Below are 8849 nucleotides of genomic sequence, written 5' to 3' on the forward strand. Positions count from 1 at the left end.
TGGGGAAGGCCATCTTGAAAGCACTCAAGCTTCGTGATAAGAAGAAGTCTGGTAAGATTAATCACAAAACTTTTTCTTTTCCATGGTAAAAGAGATGGACAAGCTTTACTTGTGTGGATTAGTTCTTTCAATCAATACTTTTTGGGAGAACGGTACAAAGAGTTCGAGAAGTTAAAACTTGATGCGAGTCACATGAAAGCAGTGCACAATTATGGTGGAGCGTGGTTGTCGAAAGAACTCATGTTCCAAAGACATGGGAAGCATTCAAAGATAAAATCAAGAAGCGCTTCCTACCTACATAGTTTGAATACAATACTCGCAAGCAATGGCAAAGATTGAGGCAATTGGATGATGAGATGCATACACTGAGAAATATCTTTCCTTTCTACTCCAATTGCAAACTATTGAGAAAGTGTCCCAAAAGGAGCAATGTCGTACCTTTGTTTAGGGTTCACGCCCTACTATTCGTGCTGGAAGAAGCTTTGCTACTTGCACCCCTCGAGCAAAGAAGCATACTTCATAATTCAAGCATGAGGGTGTAAGTGGTAAAGTTGGTAGATATGATGGTAAGTCTAATTGGAAACCTGCTAAGTCACGTATTAATCGAAGAACAAAAGAACTTGTCACATGTTACAAATGCAAAGAGAACGGACACTACTCTTATGAATGTCTAAAGAATCCACTTGCTACACACAAGACAGGTACCCAAGCAAAGAATGCTACCAATAACAATGGAGGCAATGGAGGGAGAACCAATGGAGGCACCAACGGTAATAGTCAGTGCAACAACTCTGCACGAATCATCTACATTGATGATGGATCCCATGATAAATCTTTCAAACAAGAGAGCGAGGATGAGGACAACGACACTGAAGATGCCGACTACACCCCTTCAGGTAAGTGTTATTCAGGTAAAAAAGCATCTTATTTTCGTACTTCTTTGTTACATATGATTGCACTATTGCACAAAAAAGAACATAGTGTCTTATTTGATGATGGGAGCACCCATGATTTCATTTCGCAACGTTTAGTTGAAAAGTTAGGGCTCGCAACCATCAAAACAAAATATAAAGTCAAATCAGCTTTTCAAGGATCAAATTATAATTGTTTGCAAATGGTTAAGGATCTTGAGGTGACTTTAGGGCCATTAGTTGAGAGCCATGATTTCTTAGTCACTCCTTTGCATGAGCAAGATCTCATTCTAGGGATGCCCTGGTGCATCGATCATAATGCCAAACCTAATTATCTCTAACGCACCATTACTCTGACTCAAGGTACTGAGACTATGACTTTAGAATGCGACAAGAATCTTCCCTCTTGTCCTATATTGTCACATATCTAAGCTAAAAGAGCTTTGTGCAAACGTGAGAAGACAAATCTGGTTATGGTCAATGAGATTGAGGCTAGTCCTGAGACTAAGAAAACTAAGCAAGAGCCTTTGGATCCTTTTCTAGCTACCTATGACGACTTCTTTATGGAAGACTTACCCCCTGGCCTACCTCAATCTAGACCTGAGGATCACAAGATTGACCTTATTCTAGGTAGCGCACCACCATGTAAATCACCATATAGGCATAATCCTACTGAGCAACAAGAGATTCAATCCCAAATATAAGATCTTTTGGCTAGAGGCCTAATTCGACCTAATAGCTCACCATTTGGGGCACCCGTTCTTCTTGTCAAGAAGAAAAATGGAACTTTTTGAATGTGCATCGATTATCGTGCCTTAAATAAAATCACAGTGAAAAATCAGTACCCCATTCCAAGAATTGATGATCTACCTAACAAGTTGAAAGGATCCACAATCTTTAGCAAGATCGATCTTAAGTCAGGATATCATCAAGTGAGAGTGATCGAGCCCGATATTTTCAAGACTGCTTTTAGAACCCAAACTGGTCACTATGAATTTCTTGTTATGCCTTTTGGATTGACCAATGCACCTGCCACATTTAGTCAGATGATGAATCATATCTTCCTACCCTATCAAGACTTTGTGGTAGTTTTCTTTGATGATATCATGATTTATAAAGAGTCGAGAGGAACATGAGAAACACTTGAATTTTGTTTTCTCTCTCTTACGTGAGAACCAACTGTATGCCAACCTGGAGAAAAGTTCTTTTTTCCAGCCTGAAATTGAATATCTTGGACACATTGTTTCAGCTGAAGGCATTCGAGTAGATCCCAAGAAGGTAGAAGTGAAGTAAACTAGCCACAGCCTAAAGATATCCATGAGTTACGATCTTTTCTAGGTCTGTGTAGCTTATATCATAGATTTGTTAAAAATTTTGCACACAAGGCACATCCATTGACCAAACTACTGTGTAAGACTCGTGCTTTCCCTTGGGGTGAGCAGCACACTTTAGCTTTTCAACGACTTAAGGGTGCACTAACGCACACACCAGTTTAAACCATGCCGAACTTTACGAGACCCTTCTTTGTCATGGTTACTGATGCTAGTGGACAGGGTTTTGGGGCTGTGCTCATGCAAGATAACCATCCAATTGCATTCGAGTCACATAAATTAAAACCAGCAAAGCTAAACTATTCCATGTATGATAAAGAATTAGCCGTTGTGGTGCATGCCCTTAAACTCTAGAAACACTATCTTATGGGTTTTGAGTTACTCATTAAGACTGATCACCAAAGTCTTAGACATCTCCTTACTCAGCCGGTGATCTCGGATCGGCACATTAAATGGGCTGCCTTTATTGACAGCTTTAAACCAATGATCCAATATCAACTAGGCAAAGACAATGTAGTTGCCGATGCACTGAGCCGTCGACCTTTATGCCTTTACCAATTCCTGATGGCCCATGGGAGCATATTTCTATGAACTTTATTATTGGATTTCCTACAACTAGCTCAGGTTTTGATATGATTTGGACTATCATTGATAGATTTAGCAAGCAGGCTTACTTTATTCCTTGTAAGAAGACCTTGACCGCAGTTCAAGCTGCTCATTTGTTCATCAAGCACATCTTTATACACCATGGCCTTCCAAAAGTAATTGTGTCAAATTGGGATAGTAAATTTCGTAGTAACTTCTGGGCTGCACTCTTTGACAATCTTGGTACGAAGTTAGATTTTTCCATTGCTTTTCATCCCGAGTCTAATGGCCAAACCGAGGTCACACAAAATACTATTTGTGACATGTTACATGCTTACGTGTCTAGTTAGCCAGGCAAATGGGACAAATTTATACACATATTACAATTTGCCTACAACAACACTAAGCACTCTGCTACAGGCAAATCTCCATTCTAAATTGTCTGTGGAAAGACCATTCCTACTCCATTGACCCACCTTAAGCACCAAGTAGAGGTTGCTGATCGATTTACTGAAGATTTCTCTAGCATTTTGACTATTGTCAAAAAGAATATCAAGCATGCTCAAGCTGTGCATACTGCATGTGCAAACAAGGGTAGAAAGAAAGTTGTATTTGCTGAAGGTGACCTAGTCATGTTACGTATTGAGAAGCGCAGACTTAAGAGTATTGAGACACAACCTGTAGTTAAGTTTGCCCCTAAATCCTATGGTCCCTTTAAAGTTGTGGAGTGCATTAATGACAATGCCTATCGGCTCAGATCCTTGTACAAGTCTGCTGCTATCACTACACCCGATTGGGAAAATTCATAATTCTTTTCATGTGCACCTCCTGAAACCTTTCCATGGAGACCCACCAGTTTGACCTATTTTAAACGATGCCCCGTTGCTTCAAGGAGAGACCTAGCTCTTAGAGCCAAACCAGATCATTGATCAACAAATCACTCAAAGGAGACATGGAAACTCGTATCCAATTTATCTTCTTACATTTAAGAACCACCCCGTTGAGGATGCTAAGTGGATGCCCGAGCGATATTTTTGCCACTACCCTGATTTATTGACTACTTTTTTGTCTCGCAATTGAGGGCAATTGCAATTAGCAAGAGGGATGTTATGAGAATTGGAATTATCCCATTAATTTAATCCTTCAATATTTAGTTTAGTGAGATCGAGCATTTTTAAATTTGAATGCAAGTGTGGGAGATGCCACATATTGGGAAAAAAGGGCGGCCATGTTTTGCTGCATCCAGCCATACATGTCACCAAGTTGTGCTCCCTAAATGATTGCAAAGAGGCCCAAAATGGTTGAAAACCAAAAGGTGAATGGCTTGCTAGCAAGTTTGATGTTATCAATTAAGAAATGGAACTAGCTTTTGACATGCTTATGGGCCTCCATTAGGGGAGAAACAGGGTCTCAAAGGGGCCTTGATTCAGTTATTCCTAATTTCAAGGGATTAATCTCTCTCTCTCTCTCTCTCTCTCTCTCTCTCTCTCTCTCACAAACACACACACACACACCTCTTTCCTTTGCCTCTCTTCCTCCAAGTTGCACTGCCCTATGTTGGAATTCCATTCAGAGTTTTGTTATTTTTTTTATGACCTCTATTCCTCCTCTTCATTGCCCTAAGAGCATGGTGAGGATCAAGGCTACAATATCATGCAATGTTGTGATCCCTTATGTGCTCCAAAAGACCAAAAATGCATTGGATGAGTGGATCCCTTACACATAGACCTTGAATGACTGTACAGTCTCATGAAGGGATCAGCCACCAAAGGTCCACATAAGCTTCCAAAGACCAAGAGAGATGATATCTTGCATGAGTGGAAGGGTTGCATCTTGAAGTTCAAGTTTTGGAATGAAGGACGGCTTACAAAGGTGCAACACATCTATATGGAAAAAGACATGCACCTGCCTCTTTCTAATCAATAGAAAAGGATGCCATCACAATGTAAGTCCTTCTATCTATGTACCTTTTTTATGTGTGAGTCACAATGAGTCCATTTGGAAAATTTATGTAGATTTAATAAGAGCTCTTATTCATGGTAGATGTATTTTCTTTGGGTTTCGAGGAGTGGGAACCATTCGAGTCATTCATAAGTTCGTGTGGATTTAGGTAAGCAAATTCATGATGGGGAGAAGTCTTCCTATTTGCAAAAGAAGAATGTGTATTGGTATAATGCAATATACATCACTCCAAGGACTTCAAAGTATGACATCTTCAAAGCATTGCACCACCACAACTTTAAGACATGGATTGTAGCACGGTGGACTCAAGGACATTGTAATCATACAAGGATAAGATCATAAAGGATGTGGACATGGCCATGAAGTTCACATTTTGTCTCTAGATGGGCAAGGCTATTCTGCCTCTATACATTTTTGTTTTGTTTTTAAAATATACATATGCATAGATAAAAAAGTATGCAGTCCTGCAAGCGTGTAGATGAAAATGGTCTTGAAGATTTGCTTGGTTGAATTGGGGAACTTGGTTAGCTGAACAAAGGGTGATAGTGTGGTTATTAGTACCACATATCATGCAAAATGTTGTATTTAGCTTTCTAGTATATGCATTGGAGAAAACAAGCAATCAGTGGCTTCCCCTTGATTCTAATAATGAAGATAGTATAGGGGTAATTTTATCTATTGAGGTTGATCAGGGAGATATCAAGAAAGTGTATGTCACATCACAATGGACTCTAAGGGCTGTGCAAGAACACTATTGGTAATAGAGAATGGCATGTCACAGTCCTTCAGCTTTACCTTAAACAATAAAAAGATAGGTACACATGTAGAGAAATGCACGCATAGTGCCAATTTCATCCCTCCTATAACATTGAAGATAGTAAACAATGTGATTGACTAGTGGAGGTATTAAGTTCTTTAGCATTTGCAAGCTCTTGCTTCAAGAAATGGAGGACATAGAATATATGGTGTAATTTATTTTGATTTTTTACTATGCTTTCATTTCTAAAATTTTCAAACAATATTTGCGATTTTAGGATTTAGGGTCTTTATTTTTAGGATTTGAATTTATATAGAGATAAGAGGCAATTTCACATCACCTTCACTTTTAGAGACCCATATTCTCCCATTCTCAAAACTATCTCACTCCCTTAATCATTGTTTCACTATGTCTTCCATGGATTCATCAAGAGCTATAATATTCCATTCGTAAATAGGGAGGAGGAGATTTTTTTAGTATTTGACAAGATGTTAGATGTCCTAGGAACACACATGAGAGCCAAGGATGTCTTCAAAGATCTCATCAACTACGTGCAAGACAAGTTCAATGCTTTTGCATATCCACTTGATGAGTTTACAAAACTATGAGTTTTGGTAGATTACATTAAGTACCGTTTCATGGAGGAACTCAACTCTGTGAAGTGATTGGATCACTCTCGAATCACTTTTGTGATAATATTATGGAGGATGGGCTTAGGGATATAGATACCAATGACCTTCTAGAATTGGGGATCATGGGGATACAAGAAATAGGTTTCTTTCCTAGGAGATGACCTTCATCTTCCTTCTCCAGGAAGGAAATTTAGAGGAAGAAGCCTCACCCTCAAGTAACAGCTCTACTAAATCTATTGATATCCTTATCCCCATACTAGACTCTCACTTGTACATGGAAGAGACTCTTTGACAAAGAAAGGGAGGAGAGGGAAGGAGCTAAAGAATTGGGCCTAATCCAACTAGCAAATAAAAAAGTCTACAAACCTTAGTAAGTACCTTATAGCCAAAAGGAAAAATCTACAACCATGGAGATATATCATCATCATTTCAACAGATCTATGTAAGTAACTGGCTGGAGCACAATTCATCTCTATTGAATCTTCCTCAACCCCTTGAAGTGCCAGTTCTGGGTGAAGCATGGGGTGATACTCGGGCACGTAGTGTCCAACAATGGAATTTCTACAAACTGTAATAGATTAAGCTTATTGTGGAATTAACCCCACCCACGAATACAAAGGGTGTACAACAATTTACCAAGCATACGGGCTACTACCGAGATTTCGTGCCCCTTGTACAAATTGCTGATTGTATTCCATTGGACAAAAGAGTGTCAACTATCCTATGAGACCCTCAAGTTGGTCTTGGCGTCTGCCCCTATTCTGCAAGTGCCCAATTGGGACTTAGTATTTCATGTTCACATTGATGCCTCAAAATTTGTGATAGGGTGCATACTGGCATAGCCCAATGAGTTTAACTTGGATTATATCTTACATTTTTCTAGTCTCCAGCTGAACGATGCTGAGATAAACTATACCACAACCGAACGTGAAGGATTGGCCATGGTGTATGCAGTTAAACAGTTTCGGCATTACTTGTTAGCAAACAAGTTTGTCTTTTTCATAGATCACCAGGCTCTCCTTTACTTAGTCAACAAACAATGCATGATCGGTTGTATCACTCATTGGTGGATGCTCATCCTTTTAGAATTTGACTTCAGAGTGGGGGTCAAAAAGGGATGTATGCGGTTAGAAAGGGACTTCTTAGTGGCGGTCAGAATAGGACGTATGCACTTCAGGGCTAGTCCTATGGATCAGATCCCTAATGAAGAACTCTCTATGATAAAAGTGGAAGACAATCTTCTAGATGCCCCAATATTCTCGGTGGACTTGGTTCCTGAGTGGCCATAAGAGATAGAACACTTCTTAGCAAATGGGCTCCCCCAGGACAAAACTCTCAATAAGAATAGGGGCTAGAGAATTGATCAAAGATGTGGCCCATATCAATTGATAGCCAGACAACTCTACTGGATGGAAAAAGATGGTATTATGAATCGATGTGTCCGAGAAGATGAGTTTGTGTGGAAGTCCTAGAGGAAGCTCATTTTGGCATTGCCAGTGGCCACTTTGCGGGAGAGCTTATAGCCCTAAGGTGTTGCAAGCTGGATTATGGTGGCCAATGCTCTTTGCGGATCCTGTTGAGTTTGTCAAAGACTGTAATCCTTGGCAACGTGTCTCCATACCACACAACTAGGACTACATGCCTTTGACTGGAGTTTTCATTGACCAGTCCTTTGAAAAGTAAGGGATAGATTTTGTGGGTCGAATCACTCCCTCTGCTAAAGGAACTCGAGCCCGTTAGATTATAGTGGCCATGGACTATTTCACCAAATGGGCCAAAGCCAAAGCCACAAGGAAAGCAGATGCAAGGGCCATCATGAAGTTCCTACACAAAAACGTAATATCCCACTTCGGCCTTCCACTTGAGATTGTGAGCAACTGAGGGATGCATTTCGTGAACAATACAATTTGAATATTGATGAGTGAGTTCCTCATTGTGCATCGGGAGTCCACTCCATATTACCACTGAGCAAACGGTCAGGCTAAGAGCTCAAATAAGTTTTGGTGCCAAATTATAATGTTCATGGTTGAGGCTGTGATAGGGTCATTGCCATACCGGCCTAATGTCATCCATCATAAGGATGGTATGTTGCACTACCTCTAGCAGCACGCCCTTCATGTCCCTATACTTCCACGGAAAACAATCTTAAAACTCATGTAACAAGGTTAGCAAGGCAGAGGAGAACTCGTGGTGCATGGGAGCAGCTGCATGAGGCAATCACAGCATGACTCTCAAAGTGTCGGGCTGAGAATCACCAATCTCAAATAGAAGTCCACAAATTTGAGAAATTTTGCTTAATTTTGCAAAACGCCCAAATTAATGCGTAAATCAAGAACAAATTCACATGATTTTCGGAAAGCCCTAAAAATTTACATGTTGCAAACTGCTCAAAATGTCGAAAATCAACGAGCGAGCAACAGATTATCCAACATCTCCTGCATCCACGAGCTCACGAAGATATCAATGGGAAGTAGCAACAACAAACATCAACAGATGGCACAATGTTCACTCTAATGTTTCAAGTCTTCATCACGATGCTCTGTGAGTCTCAAGCTGCCTCTCCGTCGTTAGCCTTTTCCCACATCGGTGGAGCTGGGAGGTGAATGGCAAACTCGAATCACAGGTGATCTTCCTCAGTTGTCGTTTCAGAAATAAGAGTCAAATTTTGTTG

Source organism: Dipteris shenzhenensis, chromosome 32, assembly GCF_047967505.1.
Source record: "Dipteris shenzhenensis isolate YYH24624 ecotype China chromosome 32, Dip_SZ_1.0, whole genome shotgun sequence".
NCBI lineage: Eukaryota > Viridiplantae > Streptophyta > Polypodiopsida > Gleicheniales > Dipteridaceae > Dipteris > Dipteris shenzhenensis.